Genomic DNA, 21078 nt, shown 5'->3' on the forward strand with positions numbered 1-21078 from the left:
TACACCATTCAAGTTTGTGTAAATCCACTCTATGATTTTTGCATTATGATGAAATTGCCTAACAACGCATTTCTCAGAACATATCCCCATCGTTAAGCAACACGTGACTGTGTATCTGTGATCTTTCTCAGTGAAATTTCAGGCATGCTCATTCTTATTCTGTCTGGCAATGAGTGTGTCTCAGTTTCAAAACCTACAGTTCTTGAATTATTTGCTTCTATAAATCTCTTTTCTAAGGCCAAGTTCTTTCAAATGTGTTCCTAACATTTACATTTATGCCCATCCTTAAGTCTCCTTTACACTTGAAACCCTCCCAGTTAACACTCTCTCCTGTCCTTTTTCCACTTTTTTGTTTTTCCTTTTTAAGTAATCACTTGCTTAAATCAACTCCTTCCCTGTATTCACCATGGAAACAACTGGACTTGGTCTTGTAGAAGCACACGTCTATCATGGCCATACACATCACCATTTAAAAAGTCTTCATGCATTTTCTGTAGTGGGGGAAACTATAAAGCACTAGGAAGAAAAAAAAAAAAACCGTTTTGTTTAACTTGTTTAGCAGGGACCATACCCACTCTGGTCATATTATAGTTGTGACAGCATATTGGTATCTATGATACTTCTTGAATCCTGTCACTGTCAGTCAGTACTAACACTTAAGTTATTGACAGCTTCGCCTCTCCAATTTTATTTCACATTTGGCACATTATCACTCTCTACTCTCGAAAAATTTTAAACAGCTTCACAAAGCAATCAATTAATATACCACATACATAATAAATGTAAAAGTAGTAAAATGAACAATTCAGAACTTATTAATGTTGGCATGTGCCTCATTTAAAAACAGTTGCATTAGCATTTACTTAGCTATATCTGGCTTTTCATTTGATAAAGAGAACATAATATTAAAAATTATATTCTTTATCCATATTCACCTATAGCTATTTGTAGATGTTTATGGAAAAACGTGACAGGCTTAATGAAGCAATGATGCCCATTCCCTCTGTAGAAAATGCCCTGATGTGAAGGGCACTTTGCAGAGTCATCCTGGTGGACTTCTCTAGTGTACCCCCATGCATGGCTAGTCCCACCAGCTGAGTCACACATTCACCACAAGTGGACTGGGTTTGGTCCCAAGCCTCTTTACTCCAACTGTATTAATCAAATAGGATGGGAACAGATTATTCCATATAAATCCATGAAATACTAGTGTAAACAGAAAGTGATTCACTGCTTCTATCAAAATTAAGCAGAATGTTTGAATGGACTTCATCAAGATGAGTCATTAAAAAATACTAAAGCTGATGTAGGTTAGATAACTGAGAAGTTGTGGGGAAATTTAGTAAAAATCTAGGAGGATTCCATATTTAGATTGTTTCCTAATATCTTTAAATTACCATGCCAATTTAGAGAGACAGAGATTGAAAATCATAGAGATTAGCATTGTGGGTATTGTTTATACAAGGAAGATGTCAGGAAATTTTAACTAGGCCTTGACCTGATATCAAATGTTGGCAAAGAAAAAAAGAAAAATACCTGTATATAGATTTAACATTAATATGAAAAGTAGAAGGTGTGTATTTATAATTTGTTATGACTTTTTTTGATTAATCAACTACTAGCATCAATAAACCAGACAAGAAGACTTCTACAATAACTTTTTAATTACCTCATGTATTAGCTAAGGTGTTCTGAGTGCGGCAAAAAATAAAAAAATAAAAAAATTCTTTGTTTAAACCCCAAATATATAAATATTTTCAGAAAATCAAACAAACAAAAAAGCTGAAAGGCCCACATTGCTAATCTTGCTTAAACTAAGACTCAATTTTTAGGATAAGAGCATTTAGAAATTCAGGATCATTAACATCGGAAGATTTTACCCAAGTGTCCCACACAGTCACAATTAACACCGGGGCAGTTGTCTACTGATTGGGCATTTGTGGGAACACAGAATAGGTTTTATATATGAGGGCCACTGCCATAAACTGCCAAGATTAATCTGCCCACTGTGTGGTAATATTTTCATTCAAATTAATGGCTCCTTTTTGCCAGGACACATTTATTTCTGTCACTCGGGTCACATGTTATCATCCAGCCTTCCACTGATAGCACTGGCATTTACTATACTCTGCTCTGACCATATAATGCATGCACATTTGGAATCATCAGAAGCAAACATCACATTTCTCCGCAGCACAAAAACAGGTGAACAAAAAGACTTGCTAAGCAAATTGCCTGTCTCAGTGCCTCCTTGATAGGAAAAGTCAGGAACCTACTTAAATATTTATTTTTAATTCCTCTGGCTAAGATTCTGACATGCAAAAATACAAAATGCATAGCTTTTTAGTGTCAAGTGATATCCAAAGCAACAGGCAGTGCATTTTACACATAGGTCATCTGTACAGGATTTTGTAAGGTTGTAAAGAGGGTTAGTCTTCTAGTACCTGGGAGTTCATATCCCCTCGGAGATCCTGAAAAGTCTCTTTGTATATGCAGAGAGTTGCTAATATTTTCCTTTCTTCTACTCGTCACACAACATGCAAAGAAATACGTCCTTTTGTTTCCAAATCTGTGTGATGTAAAAAATGGCACTAGAGAAAGAAAGGAAGAGAAATAGCATCCCAAGGATACATTTGTGTTCAGATTTCTTAGAACATGTATTTCCTCCAAATAGGTCAAGGCAATTTACAAAAACAAAACCAAAAACTTGAGTAATACAGAGGAAATTTGATGTATATGACTTGAGTTACTCAAAGTCAGAGTAAGTCAACACCAAAAAAACAGAACAAAAAGGCCTAAATTACCTTTACCCCTAAAGTAATCTTTCTACATTATTTCACTAGGAATTAATGTGAAATAGTCTGAAAAGTGTTGAGCACATTTAAACAATTTTATGTGTGGTCAGTTCTTCCTTTGAGTATCCTAACGTCTTGTCAGTTGGAATTTAAAATATTTCAGACTTTGGGATAGGCCATACAATGTTACCCAGACATGCTGAAGAAAACAAAAGTCTTAATAGCTTTTGTAAAGCCGGGTGCAGTGGCCATGTGCCAGCGGTTCCGCTACTCCGGGGGCTGAGGCAGGAGGACAGCATGAGCCCAGGAGTTCGAGGCTGCAGTGAGCTATGACTGCGCCTGTGAATAGCCACCACACTTCAGCCTGGGCCACGTAGCAAGGCCCCATCTCTAAAAATAATCATCATATATGTAAGAATTTCCAAGACTTCTATTTTGTACGATATCCTAAATGTTGTTAGAGATTAAAAAACAAACAAGGCGTGCTGGTTAGACAACCCATTTTCTCTGAGAAAGGTACCCAATGCCCACATGGAATTAGTCTTTGTACAAAGAAGTTTCTTTCCATTTGCTTAACCTATGAAGGATGAACCTATACATCAAATCAAGAATTCTCTTTAACACGTGCTTTTTAAGTGTTCATTTACATTTTCTTTTTATTCTAATTATTAAAATAATGCATATTCATTATAGAAAATGAAACAGAAAATAATAAAGGAGTAACGAGAATACGAATCCCACTGCCCAGTCAACCACTGTTAGCATTTTGTTGCATTTCTTCCGTTTTTCTTTTCTGTATACTTTTAGCATACTTATATGCATATAAATTTTATATATTTTAACACGATTTTAAGAAATTATTCAGTAGTCTTCTGATTTCACTTTCTGTAGTTTAATAAATTTTAATCAATTCTCTGGAAATGCTTAGAATTTCTTAGGAAAAAAAACAGTAAGGTTCTCTCCAGAAGTAGATGCTTTATATATCCAAATTCAAGTTTAAGTGAATCCTGAATATAAGATGATCTGTCATTTTCCATATGAGATGATTTCCTCAAAAAATAAGTTGTTTTTTTTTTTTTTAACAACTTGTTTACGTTAACTTTTAAGACTGAGATTGAAATGGTTAAATGTCTAGGTATAGTATTTCCTTCATTTAGTCGTATGCACATTCAAAGTCACATGGCATATTATAGAGCATATTTAATTTAGAAAAGCTCCTTGTTTTCTTTCCTCTCACATTTCATTAAGAACTCCCCAGGCACAAAAATGTCTTTATTATCACCAGATTCTTTTTTTTTTTTACTTTCCTGAGTAAATCGTCTTCCCTTCCAGATTGTTTGAGGTATAGCACTTTTTAAAATTCACGTATGGTACAGTTACCACAAGTACCAATTCGCTAAATAGCAGGACAGTTTGTCATAGATCCTGCAGGGGTATAATTGTGATCTCCATAGCAATGACACTTGTGGTGTTGCTTTATCTGTTCTTAAAAAGGGTTGTTTACAATAATGCGCAACACTTGTAGTTGTGAGGTCATGCCCAGATTACTAAATTTGTGTTAAATTTCTTTCTTCTTTTTAAATCTGATTTTACCACTAACTTCTTCAAGCACCATAAGCAAACATTCATGAAAGCCATTTTGATGTTCAAAATAAAGTACTGTAATTGAAAGATTAGTCAGTAATATGAGAGCCTTTGTAAGAACCTGAATATATATAATGACTTCTTTTTTGAATGATAATGTTCTGTGAAGAAAATCCTAATATTAGGGGCACATACAGTAACAAGAACACCTGAATAGCCCATAATAATTTTCCTTGTAGCGTATTTTTTTCCCTATCCATCCCTTGGTTAACATGACTCTAAGACTAAAAGCACTACTACAACAACTATATTTGTGGTTAAATAAATCTGAATAATAACTTCTAGTACAGTACCGTCCAACAGAAGTTTCTGCAATGTCAGGAATGCTCTATATCTATGCTGTCCAATACGATAGCCACTAGCCACATATGGCTATTAGCACTTGTAATGTGTCTTGTACTACTAAGGAACTGAATTTTTAATTAACTTTAAATTGAAATAGCCAAGGTGGCTAGTGGCTACTGGCTACCCTACTAAATTGTAGTGTGGTTCTAGAGGGGAAGAGGTCCTCTTAGTCCTTACAGTTCCCCAGTGCCTAGCAGAGTGAAAAAAAAATCTTAAAAAAAAAAAAAAAAAAGTAAGCATAGGTAAGCAACAACACTTTGTTAGATGAATCCTAAAAAGGAAAGTCTCTTTCCCTTAATAAAGGCATCAGGGAATCACTGTAAGCAGCAGATTGTTCTAGGTACAGGAAAACTAAAATGCCCCTAATAGCCCAATCTCACTGCAAAGATGCCACTAAAAGCAAGCTAATTTCCACGGCACCTTCTTTGCATATATTTCCAAGGGCACCTTCATATATTTCTTACGGCACCTTCTTTGAAACCTTCAGGCAAATGTGAGAAACATTAAGAAAGCTGTAATTTTATTTTTAAACTCTCCTAGGATTCTATGGGAGTGGTTAATCGGTTGTTCGGAGCGAGCAATATGAACTGGGCATGTAAGATTTTATAATCCTATTTGCCTTAAGAAGCCTGGCAGAGAGTATTGTTTAACTTAACAAAACATAGTCACAGTTTTATTTTTCAATTAAATTTTAAAGCCGGGAAGAAAACTATCTCTCAGATGTTTAGAGAAAGAATAGCTAACAAATTATAAAGTAAATTAAAATATAAAAGTATAATCCCACATAAAATTCTGAACAAATTTAAAGGCATATTGGCATCCTGGAATCTCTGTAACAAGTAGATTTGCAATCACCTAACATTAACAACAGAAATAAAATTCAACCACCTCACTCATATGAAATTTCTCAATTCATTAATATCTTTACAGGTTTTACCTGTCCACAGCTTTGGTTAGGCTGAAAAAACAGCACCGTGTCTGATCAGGTTTCTGACTCTAATATTAACGGAAGGGAGAGGCAAAAGCAAAAATTGAGCTACAATACATAATTCTGAAATGCTGCCACGGAAAAAAAGACTTAGCACTTTTTCCTTTCATTTCCATTTTCTTTGCAACAAATCTGTCCTTTAAGACTAAGATGTTAAGATATGACTTATCCTTGCTGAAGCCATCTCCTTATAAATGCAGATCTCCCAACAGGCTTCATAGCCCTGATCTCTTCCTTCAAGTTGCTCCTGATTCAAGCTGATAATTTTGCTCTCTTTAAGCCAGTGAAACTAAATAAGTTCTTGACACTTCAAAAAGAATTACGGGAAGAAAAATTCTCTCTCCAGACAAGTACAGGTAAGGTTCTAATCTATTGATGGGTAAAGTGTTCCTTATATTACCATGGAGCTGCCTAGAGGGGTAAGAAAGAGATCAGAGCAGAGGTATGGCTCTGGTCCTTAACCACAAACTGCACAAGTTATAAGGAGAAAGCTTCAGGTTCACAGAACACTGTAACTTGTGGCCGCTGATATACACCAAATGTTTGTATCTGCCCAAAATTCATGTTGAAGTCCTAAGCCCTGACGAGCGGGTATTTGGAGTCAGGCCCTTTGCAGGAAATTGGGGTTAGATGAGGTCATAAGGGTGAGGCCCTCATGATGGCATTAGTGCCCTTAAAAAAAGAGCCATCAGAGAGTTTGCTGTGTCTTCCCCTTTCACATGTGCATGTCCAAAGAAGAGGTCACGCAAACACACAGAGAGATACTGGCTGTCTATAAGCCAAGAGAAGAGTCTCAGAATCAAACCAATGTTTCCAATGCCTTCATCTTGGATGTTCCAGCCTCCAGACTTTGAGAAATACAGTTCCATTGTTTAAGCCACCCACACTATGGTATTTTGATATGGCAGCCCAAGCAGACTAATACAGCTGTACTATCTGGACAGAGGAATACAATCTGAGTTTTATAGTTACCCACCCTGATCCCTATATACCGACCTCTGAAAGAAGTCAGAGGCACCCACACCCATAGTGAATACTTAATGTCACTACAACTCAGCTATTAAAGAATTCAGCATTAACTACCGACAATTTAACCTACATTTAAAACGAATGAAGACTTCTATTTCTCACCAAAATGAAGTTAACAGGGACAAGATTTACTGTCCTGCCTGAACAATAACAATTACAAAAAAGGAGAGACGGGTGTAAAATAAAAGAAGCAATACTTCATCGCCAATAGACCCATATTTCAAGCAATGTGAAGTTATTAGGCAGAAGGAAAATAATAGAAATATAGGTTGACAGGGAGGAATAAAGTGCACCCAAAAAATGCACTTTTAGAAAATATATAAGACTTTTCTGTTATTATTTAAAAGATATTTTAAACTATTTTTAATTTTTAAAAGATAAATTGAATAAACAATAATAATGTATTGTGGGGTTTATAGCATATGCATAAAAGTAAAATGTTTGACAAAAGTAGCAGAAAGGCTGAGAGAGGAAAATAAAAGTACACAGTCATAAGGCTCTTAGACTACATATAAAGTGGTATAACATCATTTGCATAGACTTTGATAAGTTACAGATACATACAATAAGCTCTAAAACAACCATTAAAACAAAGAATTACAGCTGATAAACCAACAGAGGAGATAAACTGGAATAATAAACAATACTCAACACAAAATAAGAAAGAAAAAGAAGGAAAGGAGAACAAAGAGCAGATGATACAAATAAAAAATAAATGTAAGATAATTTAAAAATTAATCATGGCAGTAAGAACATTAAAAGTAAATGATCTAAACACCCAATTAAAAGGCAGAGATTGTCAGATTGGATTTATTTATTTATTTATTTTTTGAGACGGAGTCTCCCTGTCGCCCAGGCTGGAGTGCAGTGGTACGATCTGGGCTCGCTGTAAGCTCCGCCTCCCGGGTCATTCTCTTTCCTCAGCCTCCCGAGTAGCTGGGACTACAGGTGCCCACCACCATGCCCGGCCAATGGATTTTTTTTTAAGACCCAACTACATACTTATAATAAGAAAATCACCTTAAACATAAAGACTAACAGGCTAAAAGTAAAATAATGAGAAAAGATACATGGCATCAACACTCAAACCTAGTGTAAATGCTTCACTTAAGCATATATCTTGTACCTTTTTCATCTGACAGCATCATACCTAAAACCTTGGCAATAAGTTCATGTGATAATGGTTAAGAAGAGTATGAAAAATGCTCATTTGAAGTTTACTTTTACATCTTTCACAAAATCAGCAGTGAAGGTATAATTCATTGCTACAAATATCCCCTAGTAGGATCATATAATATATTCTTCAGAGAATTCAATGCCAAAAAAAGTCTGCATTCCATGCAAATTCATGTGCTTTCTTTAATCAGATAAGTACTCTATGAGCCAAAGTTTTCCCTTTATGTCTTGGCTAACAAACAGAAAGCTCAAAGCCAGACTAAATTAACAGAATTCTCACTTCCTTCTTCTAATCATTTTTGACCTTTCCTAAAATTATTTTTCTTACATTGTACTTTTGGAAGCAACTTTGAATTCTTTCTTTTTAAGAGTGTGCTTTATAACAGAAAAAATACCAGGAATCAGATTGAGTAGGCGCTCCTCCACTTATAAGATGTGTGACCTAAATCACAGAGGTCAAATAATTGACCTAAAGTTTCATTTTGCACCATAAATTGAGAGTATCTTAGCCTCCCCCTCAAGAACACTGATAAAAATGTGAAAGTTTGCAAATTTAACATAAAACAAAGCTAATATTAAATGAATGTAGAAGATTATCAAAATTAATGTGGTTAAATTTTTAACCAAAGTCTGATCTTACGATATAGTCATTTCCAGGCTAATTAACTTCTTTTTCACCTATTATCAATACAAATCAATTAAAAGTTAAATGTTCTGATATAGATCGATAGTCTATTCTAACAGAGAGAAGCGATAAAATGACCAGCTAGAGTCAAATTTTAGAACTCTGATTGCAGAAACAAGAACAAGGAAAACACTGGAACTCTCAAGTGAGCATGGATGAAAGAAGGCATAACCTAAACCAGGCCTAGATCTGCAGAAGTATTAAAGATGGGCCCCAAAGGCTTGTGAATTCAGGTATGCACTTGTTAACTCCTTTGATTGTCAATTAACATTTCTGCATAAGAGGAAAGAAAAGGAACAAGGGTACAAGGACATAAATTGCTCTGATATTTTATCAAATGCAGAGTTGCCCTTAAGCAAATCTACTCCAGTACCAGGCATTCTGCTCAAAGCAATGAGGTGGGGGGTTCTCTCTCTGGCCTCAGGCAGAGCCTTAGTTGCAAGGTTCACCTGTATTTTAGCATTCCAAGTGGTCAAAGATAACTGCAGCCTGGCTTTCACAGAAGTGAAATAACTAGTCTTTTCTATCAGATGCACAGAGCAATGAGTTAAACAAGAAAAGAATTCAGATTGTACACAGGTGGCTCATCAAGAATATCATCAATCTTGGCCAGGCGCAGTGGCTCATGCCTGTAATCCCAGGATTTTGGGAGGCTGAGGCAGGTGGATTACTTGAGGTCAGGAGCTCTAGACCAGCCTGGCCAACATGGCGAAACACCATCTCTTCTAAAAACAAAAAAATTAGCAAGGTGTGGTGGTGCACCCCTGTAGTCTCAGCTACTCAGGAGACTGAGGCATGAGAATTGCATGAACCTGGGAGGCAGAGGTTGCAGTGACCGAGATCATGCCACTGCACTCCAGCCTGGGTGACACAGGAAGACTCTGTCTCAAAAAAAAAAGAAGAAAAAGAAAAAAGAATGGACAATGAACAAAGAAAACAGGGATTCTAAGAAGAAAATGGGAGGTTCCATTTAAGTATCTATAACACAAAATAGTTCATAAAAAATAGATCAGTGGTTCTCATCCTTTGGTGAGTATCAGAATCACCTGTGGAACTTGTTAAAAATGCAGATGCCAAGCTTTACCTCCCAGAAACTACATTACTATGTGTATGATGTATCCCAATTTCAGAATCTCCAATGTTGGTGTCAGGATTTTTCACATGCATGAATGAAAACACAAATGCATGATTTTAAGTGAAAGCTATGTAGTCTTGAATTTGAATTGGAAAAGTCAAAATGGAGTCCTTACACATTTTATCTTTAAGACAACAACAATACGTTTCCTAGTTCTGTACGCTAAAAAGATCTAAAAATGTGACCTACCCAGTAGGAATAAGCATACCCCAGGGACCAGAGTACAGTTTCTAAATAACACTTCCCACTAAAAGAAATGAGCTTCTAGGAGAAATAGCTGATTCCAGGTCTGAGGCAAGAACAAAACAAAACAAAAAACTTTCTAAGATTAGCCTGGAATATCATCTCACAATCAGAAAAGGATATTAGCAAAGGTTCTGGGGTCATAATAAAAGAGTCTTCCACTGGCCAAAAGCAGGATAATTTGAATATCAATAAGAATAATAATTGAATGGATTGAAGCATAACTATGTTTAATCCTATACATTCAAAATAATACTAAAGCAAAAGAAAACTTTCATAATTACCTTTGAAGGGTGCTGAGAACCAACTAATTATTGTGAAAATCAGTAAAGATAAAGAATCAGTCATTTGTCTTGCCATTCTATATATACTGCACCTTAAGTTAAATGATAAGGGGAAGTTTCTCCTTATGAAGGAATGGCAGAATAAGATCCTCACCATTTTGCGGCCTTCACTGAAAGAATAAATCTACACAATGATCTTCAAATGGTTACTGACATCACATGCATACAAAAAGGTACAGACATTATGTACCTACCTATGAAGTATTCTTGCCCTTTATACTCTCCCAACCCCCCAAAAAAGAAAAGTAAGCTTGAATCTGATAGACTTATTTGACTAACAAGAAATCAAAAAATTTTTAAAAAGCATGTTAAACAACATCAGGAAGACGTAATAAGCAAAATCAGACTGTGGGCAATTATGGGACAAGCAGTCCAGTTTCTGAAACTTCAAGGGAGAAAAAAGGGATGAAGAAGCTATAGGTTAAAAAAAACTTGGCAGGCTAATCAAGTAGTTATAACTCATGGACTTTATTTGACTCTTGACTCAACAAATAAAAATTTTTTTCAAAGTAATAATATAAGGCAATTATAGAATTTTAATACTGACTGGATATTGTTGGTATGAAAGTATTTAGGTAAGAAAATATTGTGGTTATCTTTTTTAAAAAGAATCCCTGTCTTTTAGAGATATATACCGAAATCTTTATCGAAAGATAATACAATGTCTATAATTTCCTTCAAAATGATCCATGGCAGGGCGAGTAGGTGAGATTGCAGGTGAAATAACACTGGTCATGAGTTAATAATTGTTGAAGTTGAGTGATAAGAACATGATATTCAATACACTATGCCCTCTGCTTTTGTATGTTTGACATTTTCAACAATAAGAAGTTTTTAAAATGTCAAAAGCAAACAAAAAATGCAAAACTATGGCATTAAAGTTGAAATCTTGGTTATCACTGGGGAGGAAGGAAGAGTAGTAATTTTGAGAGGCCATGAGGAAGACTTCCGGGGTGCTGCTGGCAAAGTTCTGGACCTCAGTAATGGTTACTCAGGTGTTCATTTTGTGACAATTTACTGAGCTGTACATTTACACTATGTGTACCTCCCTGGTGTTATACTTCAACTAAAAAATAGTTAAGAGTAGACTACTATTCATCAATATGAACAAAAAGATATATTTGATAGGATGACAGTATTTAATACTTTTTAATGTATAATACTTACATAGTGTTTAAGAAATGTATGGACATTAACCAAATGGAATAAAACAATGTGTTGTTAAAGTTGTAGTCTCTAATTATATTGGAACCAATCCTCAAACACAGACCCATGACAGAATCAAGATATATTACACGTAGGGAGTATGCTAATAATAATAATAATATTAATAGCAAATACTTATGAAGTACCTATCATATGCCACTTGAGTTAAAAGGTGGTTATAATTTCTCTTAATAAGTTTCTTGAATAAGCTATAAATACTCAACTTTGGCTTACAATATTAAATTCATATTTGCTGGTATGCTGTCCAGCATATATTTATTGGTATATTGAATAGCACAAACATGGAATAACAATTCTTTCTATTTAATTATTAAAGGTGGTTGTTATAATTATTAAATAATAAATAAATTGTGAGTTTGCTATACTTTATCTTTCCAGATAGCAAACTTATAATTTATTTTGAAAAAACAAAAACAAAAGTAAGTTGAGAAGCCATGTTGCTTGGTGGTTACTAATAATATCTCTGGTGTCAGTCAGGATTTGAATCCTGGTTCATCTGCAAGCTATGAGACAGTAAGCAAGTACTTAATCTTTTTGTGCTTCAGGTTTCAAATTTGTAAATGGGGAAATAGTGCTATAAGCTCTGGTTACCATGAGGATTAAATGAGATGGAACTCTTAGCTTAATGCCTGGTAAACAATATCTGCACATTAATGTTAATTACTATATGTTTATTATTTTTATAATATAAAAGGATAGCCACCTGCAATATCTCCCTTGGTAGCATTTCAAGATATTCCTCTAAAAGAAATATGATGAGAAAATTTTTAAAAATTAGAGGATGTTTCTATATAGTTTCTACAATAAATGAAAATTTCAAATACAGGGAGAAAACAAATAAAAATAGAGAGAGGTATGGCAGAGCACAAACAGAGGGCTAAGAATTTAGAAAGCCAAGATACAAAAAAAACTAAAATCAAAACATAATTGCTAAATGGTTTCAAATTGAAAAAATAAAACTGCTTCTGAAGACTTGAAAGTTTACATATCAAAGCAACTTTAGAAGAAATTATTCAATAGTCATAAAGCACTGATTGACAGAATCATGTCATGTGGTACAAAAACCCATGGGAAACCTACCTGAACCAGAGATCCATGAAAAGTACATTAAGCTCTTCTCTGAAGCAGGTACCACTTACCTGAGTACAAAGAAATAGTGCCAGACACCGGGGACTCTGTCGAGTAATTCCACAGGACACTGGTGGCCTTGGTCTCTCTCTGAGTCTCCATAGCTTCTCAGAGCCCACAGGACTTTTAAGGTACTTAAATATGTGGTATATTTTGACAACAGCATGTTTTATAAGTCATTTGTCACCAGCAAACTTTAGACAAGGTTAATGAAAGTTCTGTCACTTTAATGTCTAGCCGGATTTAAATTACAAATGTCATGCGCCATGACTAAAGAAAGGGCACCGCAATAATACCATAAACCATCATCTCCAGGGACATACAGGTAATTGCATAGCTCATTAAAAAACTGTTTTAATTATTAATTGACCGTGTCAGAGTTGTCCTTTGAAGTCAATTTTAATTTTTTTTTCCTTGCAAGCATTATGATTTCAAGCTGACCTACAGAACTTTGTGTATCACCTAAAACATTGGCAAGGGTGGTTGAGCAGAAAGCTCTCCAATACTTGAAATTATTCTCAAGTCACTTGCAAATAATTTGCTTAGTGGGAGGAAGGAAACAGCAGAACAGTTCTGAGAGGTCTGGTGTGTTCCAGTCACCTCAGAGAGAGAAACCACAGGGCCAAAAATAAATGAATAAATAAAAATGTCCAGGAGTTAGAGCAAGTACGCATCTTTTTGTTAAATTTTCTTTCATGATGACGCAAAACAAGGACTAAAAATGTTTGCAAGAAACTACAAGGTGATCTGATCAGAGCTTAGCTAAAATTACAAATCTGACAATGAATAAAATTCCCTACTTAATAAATAATTCTAGAAATAAGCCGATAATAATCACCAAAGCTCAGCAGCCATTGAAAATGGGCAACAGTAATAACTCATACACCTCGATCTATCTTTAAGTTCCACTATTCAAGAATGAAACTAGTATTCTCACTTTACTTTTTTCTGAATAAATCTAGAAAATACTTTATAGATAAGAATATGTCCACTCTTGCAAAAGATGCCAGTGGCAAGCTTCAGTGTGAAACAGACAAGTATCCATAGTGTCAGAAGACAGAGTTGCCACTGATTTATTAGCAAATTGAACCTTTGCTTTAAGAGAAAAGAATTTCTCAAAATCTGTATCTGCTAAATTAACCCAGTCCTTCATGAACACCATTTCAAAAAGACACTGCCAACCTTAAGTTTGAATGATTCATTGTACTGTAAATATTTGAGGTGATTATGTCTGGCAGCAAGTGTCTGAAACAAGAACCCTCTTGCAACACAACCTAAAAATCAACGGACAATGTATGAGACAGTTAGGGTGCAGTAATGAAGCTGACCTCGGACTATTTCCATCAATACGAACACTGACAGCAAGTTTGTTCACCAAGTTTTCAGGGCCAACAACTTACAATTCAAACCTGGGATCAATTTATGGACTCTGCTGTTGTTAATGACCACGCAGGGAGAGTAATACCAGAAAACTGACAGCATCCTCAGGATGAACAGATCATCTCCCAGAATGTGAAAATGAGATAAGTCAATTCCACCGCCTTGTCTGCACCTTGAGAATTAAACAGCAACTACCAACTGATATCAGAAATTACTCTCGTTGGAGGTTGAACACCTGATTCTCCTTTGCCACATCAAGCAGAGACTGACAGATAAAAGAATGACAGGAAAATTCATTCCATCCACGTTTCCTGCACTATGGAAAACTGCACGGATACAGAGCAAACCATCAAAGAAGTGTAAGTAAATAAGTACATAAATAAATAAATAAGAAAACTAAAATACAGTAAGAAAGGAAACTCTACAGAATAGGGGTCAGCAAACTAAGGCCTGTGATCAAAATCCAGTTCACCATGTGCTTTTGTAGAGACTGGAAGCTAGGAATAGTATTTTGCCAATGGTTGAAAAAATTCTTAAGAATATATCACAACACCCGAAAAATAGATAAAATTCAAATTTTAGTGTCCATAAATAAAGTTTTATTGGAACACAGCCATGCTCATTCGTTTACATATTGTCTACAGCGGCTTTCACACTACAACAGCAGAGCTGAGTAGTTGTGAAAGAGACCGTATGGCCCACAAAACCTAACATATTTACTACCTTGCCCTTTACAGAAAAAGTTTGCCAATCTCTGCTATAGTAGAATGAGACCTAAATTCCTAACCTTTGATGTCACATTAAGTGAGCTAGCCCCATCTTCACCCCTTCAAGCAATCCTGATATTTAACAATTTGAAGAGTTTCCCATAATAGGAGATTTCACAATAAATGATAAATGCCTATAGCTAGAGGATGTAGCATGAGTGCTTACAAACTGATCATAAAGTTTTGTCTCTGGTATACACATATAAGTGCAATGCAATGTATAATATTCTAATTAAATTGAAGAATGGCTGCACAAGCCATGTTTCTATTAGCCAGGTCTTATTTAATTTAGCAGCAGTAATGAATGCTGAATCAGGTTAGGGCTGTTAAGATTATCTGGCTTTGCCAATCTACTAAAATTAGGACAATAAAACTGAAGATATGTAATACTGAAGACATTTAAAAAGAAAACTCATTTATCTTCAATTAAAATATCCACAATACTGACAATAAACTTATTACTCTTCCCCATAGAAAGGTTGGGTTGAGGAAAACAGCACATTAAAAAGAAATCCAGTCCAGCATGGGGACAATGGAGTTACATTTCAGAAGACCAAATATAGTCTGATTTTCTTGTGATACCAACATTTTACACATTTGTGTAAAAAAGCAACAGGGAAAATAAAGAAGCTCAAAATAGTCACTAACTGACAAAGCACTGCACTAGATTTTTCGACTTCAATAAAGCTAAGCCCCTTACATTGAACAGCCAAGGGGTGGTGATTGTGTTTCTTGATATGAGCAAAACCCTGTGCTACGAAGACATGTTAAATTGTTTACTTGTTTGAGTCACTGGGAGGAACTACGTGGTCATGCTTCTGGTGAACTTCGTTTTTTGATAGTAAAAATGAGATTATGACTTATTTCATTCTGCAGATTTTATGAGTTTATTGACATAAACACAGAAAAACAAAAACTCCCTACAGAAATTGTATCAATCATCTAGGTATGTTATAAAATACAGTATCTTTAAATAATATTTGTTTTAGCCACCAATTAATTTCATGAGGTAATAGTAAAACTGCAGCCTCTTCCTCCCCCTTCAGTATAGACTATATAATAAAAATCAACAGATATAGGTCAGATCAATGGAGTGAAATAAACTATTTGAAGTCAGTTCTGAAAACGTACTAGTTCCGGTCCTCAAAAGACATTGTATTCCTAGGGTTTACAGCCCCTTCGCGTTTAAAACCAGAGCATCCAGATGCTATACTCAGAAAGGAAGAAATACAGTTCCTCTATTTCCTTATTTCCATAATTTCAAAGATGTAAAGTGAATTTGGAATATAAGTCAAACAGGAAACTAAGAAAAATATAATCGGGGGAAAGAAAAGAAGTATAAAATGGTCAGTTGGCAGCCAAAGAGAAGTTACACAAAACTGTACTTACACTAGCTCTGATTTTGAACTCAAGCAATTCTCAGCCCTCACATGCCAGTCCTGATTATTCTCTTAAAAGTGCTACTGTGTGCTATCTTCAAAATATTAAACCATCCATCAGTATAAGTGATCCCATTAAACAATCTCTGGGTACGCTATCCAGCTGAATGAAAATGAAACCCTAATGATTATCTGAGATGGAAACCAAGTGATTTAAGGGGAAATAGAAAATGTTTTCTGAATTTATCAAAAGGCAAACAATATTTTTACAACTTTTTCTATTCTCTACCACCAAAATAAATAAATTGATTAAGCAAACATTAGGCCCTCTTTCAACTTTTAAATACTAGGATATTAGTATTAAAAGACTATGGCTGTCGATGCCCTCTTTCATTTTTTAGTAATAGTTAAAGAGGAGACAGTGAGAACACCATAATTAGAGGTAATCAAGCAACAGTTAGATGATCATATGTGTAGGCTGCAAATGAAACTCAGGCACTCATTTTGGATGAGAATCAAATCATTTCCAGGTTTTATCTCTGATGATTTAGGCTACATAAAATGAAAAACAACTGCAGAGAGAGAAGCTACCTCTAACTTAAATAAGAAGCTTAATATTTGTCTAAACTCTTAATTAGCAATACTTTTTAAAAATCCAAAACAAACATATTCCTCTCAGTAGTGCGAAGAGGTTCCCTTTCATACAAACCTTAAAAAGAAGGTGGTAACAGGCCAGGCAAGGTGGCTCACGCCTGAATCCTACTTTGGGATTCCGAGGCAGGTGGATCACAAGGTCAGGAGTTTGAGACCAGCCTGGCCAAGATGGTAAAACCCCATCTCTACTAAAAATACAAAAAAATTAGCTGGGCACAGTGGCGGCCACCTGTAATCCCGGCTCGGGAGGCTGAGGCAGGGGAATCCCTTGAACCTGGGGGGTGGAGGTTGCAGTGAGCTGAGATCGTGCCACTGCACTCTAGCCTGGGCGACAGAGTGAGACTCCATCTCAAAAAAAAAAAAAATACAAAAAGAAGGTGGTAACGACAACTTTCAAGACCATGCAAAATGCAATTCCAGAAGAAAATGACAAACTGTAAATACCACTCAGTGTCAACTCTATTCTAACCACAGAGGAATAACAACAGGAAAACAGACAGTAATGCACAAGGTTAACCCACTAATTACTGGGAGTCCACAACATATAGCAAAAACAGTACAAGCTTTGAAATCAGATAAACCTAGATTCATAGCTCAACTCTAATTTTTACTAAACTATTTGACCTTGGGAAAGTCATTTAGCCTTTCTGAAACTCACTTTCCTTATGTATAAAACGGAGACATCTTCTCGTTTCGTTGTTATAAGGATTAAAAGAGAAACCACAGGTAAACTATTGAAAGCAATATCTGACACACTAAATACATTAATCTTATTCCCTCCCCTCCACAATTAAACAAATAGTGACTAAATGTGAGAATGTGCAAGGCTACGCTAGGGCACCGTTCCTCAAGTGTGATACATGAGATGACTTTAAGTGGTACACAAATAAAAATTTGTAAGTTCTAATAACAGGATTTTTTTTCTTTTTTTTGAGACAGAAGTCTCGCTCTGTCACCTATGTTTGAGTGCAGTAGCCCGATCAAGTGATCCACTCGCCTCAGCCTCCCAAAGTGCTGGGATTACAGGCATGAGCTCGCGTGTGGCAATAATTAGGATTTTAATGTAAACATTAATATGTATTAAAAGAAGATACAGCCCAACGGACCTGTAATTTCATGGCTAATACTGATTTGGATGAGGTTGGGTAAAAAGGTAAACCAATTTAAAGAGAAATATTATGTAAATAATAATACTGTTAATATAAAGATACGGGGGAAAGTCATACAAGAAAAAACAATACATTCTAGGAATATAAAATGCACAAGAGAGGTTTCCTGTCTTCAAAAAGCTTACAGCTTAAGGGCTGTGCAGATCAAGAATAAGCAAACAAATGAAATACCCCAAGTAAGAGTTCAGAAACGTATATGTTATATTCAAGAAGAACAGTGCTAAAAGTCCTGCTCTTCTTGGCTCTTTTAACGTGTATCACATATAAAAGCTCTTTAAAAATAAATGAGTTTACCAATTGTCATGATGAGTTGTAACATAAGCTGATTTGCAAGTCCTTGTATAGTGGCATGTTAGAGATTTGTATGTTAAATCTTCTCTTTGAATTATCCAGGAAATCATTATTTTCTCACTTTTATTTCCTTTATAGGAAACTAAGAAAACAAAGGTTTCTGCTGGTTTAATAGCCAAATCACTCAAGACACTTGGAGCAAAACAAGGAACAATCTACTTAAAACTGTAAGATCCAGGAACGCTAAATAGTTTTAGACTTCAGCAAGTATCATCCTTAGAGATGGTGCATGTGACAAGAATAAGCTGAATTTGCATTTGAAAACAGAGTGAAACAAACCAAGTCTCCCTTTAAAGGGAAATGGTAGCAAAATAGAGAAGAAAAAGAAAAGGACTTTACATGTATTCCCAAGGAAAATCAGACTCTTTAAAAGCTCTCACAATAGGCTGGCCCTTTTTAAAACTCTGTCATATCTTAAAACAAAAGTCTTATTATCATCTCCTAATTCATGCAATGTATTAACTTTTGCTTCTTTAATCTATTTTAAAGTTGTCTTCCTGCATGATTCCTCTATAACATCTTAACAGTAAACCTGCATCGTGTCAAAATTTATCTGTACCTAGTATTAGTTTAGATAAATAAACATGTAGATGGCTACAGGCAACTGAAGCTATGTTGAAAGGGATCCAATGCTATCCATGCCCAGGGAGCATACAGCTCTATTTCAGAAATGTACAAAAGGAGAATATTCAATGTGAAAGGAAATATATAAAACAGAATAAGTGAAAAGGTAACCAGCAGTTACATTCTCTGAAGTACAGTAAGATATGCTTCTATAGTTTGGACCATACAAGGTGAGAGCATGTTAATGGCTAATTAGGATCCTGTATTAGCTAATAGACAAGAAGAATAAAGCTTCAAGACCATATCACAAAAATCACTCTGTCATACTGACATTCATTCCAAGTGTCGCTACAGCATCGATTTTCTTAGAAGCTTTATGATTCAGCTGCCTTTGAACCACAGAGCAATGCCCACCTGCATCAGCGGCTAAGTACAGCTGTAGAACAGACAGACGTAGCAGACTTTAAAAATTACCTTTTTCCCCCATGACTTGCTTAGAAAATATGCACAGTGCAAAAAGTTTATAAAAATTGGGTTGGAATTTTAGAGTCTCTAATAGAGTTTCTTAGGAATTTTTTAAATATAGATTTTATTTAAATCCTCTGTTTAAAGATAAAAAGCAGTATTAACCCAAACAGCTGATTCTTATTCTGGTTCTTTTGCATCTGAATTTTTAAGTTAATCATCCTTAATTACCTTTCATAGCAAGAGCCAATAGCAAAGAACTGAAAGAAACAGGTTGGAAGCTCAGTAGATCCCAAGGTTTCCCTAAGAGCTCCTGGAAAAAACAAAAAATTGCAACTAATCTTCATCTATGTAGAGAAACACAAATCCCAGGGTCACTGCCACTAAATCAGCAGACCAATGTGATGAGCACTGCCGTCAATATGGCTATTCTACCTTGACTTTTGAATGTCAAAAATAATATGGACAGAATTGACTAAGCAGTCTCCGAGGTACTGCCTTTAAAATTTTTAACTTTATGGCCATTAAATATTGAACAGATAATTGGATTTATCCCCTTCAGTGCTTTATGGATGTACAAAGTACCTACCTTCTCCTGTTTTATTCAAATTAATGGTGCTCTTTTAAAGTGTCTGCCCTGAGTGCACACTATAGCCGACTCATTAAAAGGATGCTTCATCCTCTGCTTACCAACTCTTTTCTCCATTTGCAGTGAGAGGGCAAAAACCACACTCAAACCCACATTGACAGTCAAGGGCAAATCCATTGAGAGTCACCCTTAAACCTAGACTTTTCCCTCCCAAAACTCAAGTACACAGTGTGATTTGGCAGTCGATTGGCTGTTATCACAGAAAACCACAACACAGAATCCATTTATTCTGTTTTTAATTAAAACATTTACAAATGCTTCTTTGCAACTGGGTAGCTTACTGCTACATTTTAAAATCAAGTCTGAAGAACATAGGGATGCCAGTACCTCTCTAGAGGATTAGCCAAATGAAACCCTGGATTGTGTATTGGACAGGGAAAAAATACATACTCATGGAAAGGCTGTGCAATTCACACTTGTGATAAGGAATTTCTATCAAGTATGACTAACACCTAAAAACTACAGTCTGAAAATAACTCTGGTGGAGGTGTTAGTGGAAAGGGGTTAATGGAAATAATGTTTTCATTTTAAACAATATAAATCCACAACTGGCATTCCATTGGCCCGTGACCTCCCCTTACCCAATCCTTGTTCAAGTCATTTGCTAGTGTAATTGAAACCTTCTTTGAGAGTCTTTAGATTCCATTTCATGTTTTGGGGACAATGCAGCTAAAAGACATTTACCATCCATCTTTCTTAACATTCCTAATCTAAATAGAAGACTCAAATCTAAGACTGTGCTTTTGATGGATCACTCGCCTCCCTATACAGTAGAGCTTAAAGAGATCCTCTTATTGCTTTCAGAACCCTTACAGAAAACATACATTCATACTCATTTTAGTTTTTACCACCTAGCCACCAAGCTGAACATCACATATTTATTTTTTAAATGTGCTTTCAAAAAAAACAGATTTTCAATTAAAAATTTCAAAAGAACAAGTTAGAAACAACTGACCCATTA

At 35.4% G+C, this 21078-nt stretch overlaps 1 protein-coding gene across 6 annotated transcripts in view; it reads right to left on the reverse strand.

The window, feature by feature from the left end:
• CADM1 (cell adhesion molecule 1) overlaps positions 1–21078 on the reverse strand; it is a 337589-nt gene that overhangs the window by 196202 nt on the left and 120309 nt on the right. The gene's annotated exons all lie outside the window — the stretch shown is intronic.

This window comes from Piliocolobus tephrosceles, chromosome 13 (genome assembly GCF_002776525.5).
Source record: "Piliocolobus tephrosceles isolate RC106 chromosome 13, ASM277652v3, whole genome shotgun sequence".
Lineage (NCBI taxonomy): Eukaryota > Metazoa > Chordata > Mammalia > Primates > Cercopithecidae > Piliocolobus > Piliocolobus tephrosceles.